The sequence below is a fragment of the Urocitellus parryii genome, chromosome 7, assembly GCF_045843805.1.
Source record: "Urocitellus parryii isolate mUroPar1 chromosome 7, mUroPar1.hap1, whole genome shotgun sequence".
Taxonomy (NCBI): domain Eukaryota; kingdom Metazoa; phylum Chordata; class Mammalia; order Rodentia; family Sciuridae; genus Urocitellus; species Urocitellus parryii.
In genome coordinates this window covers 73,652,420-73,655,151 of record NC_135537.1, presented here as the reverse complement: position 1 = coordinate 73,655,151, position 2,732 = coordinate 73,652,420, and positions in this window count along the sequence as shown.

Sequence of the window (2,732 nt, the reverse complement as noted above, 5' to 3'; positions counted from 1 at the left end):
CTTCTCCCTGAGGAGCTTTTTGTAACATTTCTTTCAAGACACATCTACTATCAACAAATTTCCTCAATTTGTTTGAGAAAAAAAAATTTTTTTTTCTCCTTCTCCATTGAAGGATTGGCTCTGAGAAAACAGAATTCTAGTTTGGTAGGTTTTCCTCTCAACACTTCAAGTATTTCATTCTGCTCTCTTCTCATTTACACGATTCCTAAGGAGAAGTCAGATACAGTTCTTATCTTTGCTTCTCCACATGTAAGATGTTTTCCAACTCTGGCTTCTTTTGAGATTTGTTTTTCATCTTTAATTTTTTTGTGATTTGAAAATGATAAGCATAAGGACATTTTCTATTCAGAGATCCTCCAGCTCAGAGGTTTTCTTCTCAGCCAGAGTTAGTCTATTGACTATTAAGTCCATCAAAGGCATTCTTAATTAGTTCTATCTTAGAATTTCCAGATTACTGTTTACATTGTCCATCTGTTCTTAAATGCTATTTTAACCAGTAGATTCTTTAGCATATTATTCATAGTTGTTTTAAACTCTTGATCTAACAATTCCAACATCTCTGTCATATCTGAGTCTAGTTCTGACTGCTATCTCTTCAATTTGTTTTTTGCCTTTTCATATATTTTAGTGTTTTTTTAATCTGATGTACTGGGTAAAAGGAATTGCAATAAATAATCCTTTAGTAATGAATAAGTGGAAAAAGAGAAAAGTATTATAGTCCTATAATCATAACCACACAAAGTTAGGTTCACTGCCACCCAACAGAATCAACGAGTGGAGAGGCAGAGTGATGGGAAAGTCTTACTAGCAAGTCATTATGTTGGAAAATGGTAGACTCTTGCCTTTCAATGAACATCTTTTCCCTTACCCTAAGGGAGACTAGTATGATTTTTTCCAGGGAAGGTATTTAGCCTCAGACAAGTGGGCTTCTCAATATCCCATTACTTCAAAGATAGCCTCCTCTGGAATGTGGACTGGCTGCATCTTATCTCCTTCACATAGGTTGGCAAGAGTTGCCATCCAGTGGATCTAAAGAAGACATAGATGGTCAGTGTTTCTGCACTGACTAAAGTAAATTATGTCTGATTTTTGTTGTGATCAGCATTTTTGGCAAGAACCTTTCCAGGTATTACCTTCTTCCTTCACTTGGGACTAGAGAGTGCTGAAGAAGGAAGGGGTTTGTGTGTTCCTAGCTACCTTTAGTGCACAGTTAATCTAATACATATACACACACACACACACACACACACACACACACATACATACATATATTTCCCCCCAGTGGAAAAGCTAATTCTTTAGAGCAGGCTAAACCAAAGAAAAACTTGAGGGGAGTGTGTGCTATGTGCACTTTCATTATTGAATCTCAGCCTTGTAGTGAGCTTCTGCCTCTGAGCTATGAATTTCCCAAGTGCTTCTCAGTCATGTTTCTCTTTTCAAGTGGGACAGAATAACTAGAGTGGGCTAGAGTTGGATATTTCCCTTTCCCGAAGTGAAAGGCTAAAGAAAGCTGGCATTATTCAAAAAAGAATTCCAGGGGTATGGCCAAACGAGCATCTGATGAGATTAGCCCACCACTGAACAGAAGCCAAGATTAATTGTCCAAAACAAGGGAAGAATGAGCTCATGGGCAATTCAGAAATCACCAGGCCTGCCCCTTTTGTTCACAGACCCAGAGTGCAAGAGTTCCAGCATAGGCCACTGCAAGAGAAGTCCTGGTAGGAGACCGCTAAGCAGAGCCAAGGGAGCTGGGCCCCTTCTGGATCTTAGAGTAGCAGAACCACCAGTGCCTGATTCCAGCTCTGGGAAGCCCCAGGCATTCCACCCAGACACAGAGCTACCTTTGAGGAAGGAACCACAGAGAATATCAAAGCCATGAAGGCAGGACAGGGAGTACTCCCTGGTACCTGTGCCCCAGGGAGTCTGGAGGGCAAAGCATTGAGTCAAAGAAAATTATTCTTACACTTTAAGATCTGGGCTTGCTTTCTTTGTTTCTGATTTCTTCTTTTTTGTGATGGGTATGTTCATTCTATGCCTATTCTATCACTGTATTTTGGAAATACGTAAATTGCTTCATAGATGAGAGAAATTTGCCTTAGCATACTTTATTCCTTCAGTCTCATTAATATCTGATTTAAAAGATATTTAGATGAGACTTTAAAGTTCAGACTTGAGTTGATGCTGGAATGACTTTGGAATGACTTCAAATTTAGTATATTTTGCAGGCAAGGACATGTATTAGGGGATCCAGAGACAAAATGTTGTGTACTGAATATTTGTGTCACCTCAGAATTCTTACATCAAACCCCTAACCTCTAAGGTGTTGCTACTTGGAAGTAGGACCTTTGGGAAGTGTGTTTAGATCATGTCAGTGAGACTCTCTTGAACAGGATTAGTCCCCTTATAATAGACCTGAGGGGCCCCATGTCTCCTCCATCATGTGACCACAGTATTAACACTCTTAGGCCAAGTTTCTTTGAGATAAAAAGGTTTACAAAGTCATCACCAATTCCTGGAACAAGTTCTGCAACCACCAGCAACAAGACTAGATATCAATTGGAAATATGTCCACCACAAGAGAAGCCCTGATAGGGGAATGCTAAGAGAAGCCCTGATAGGGGAATGCTAAGAGAAGCCCTGATAGGGGAATGCTAGGAGAAGTCCTGATAGGGGAATGCTAAGAGAAGCCCTGATAGGGGAATGCTAAGAGAAGCCCTGATAGGGGAATGCTA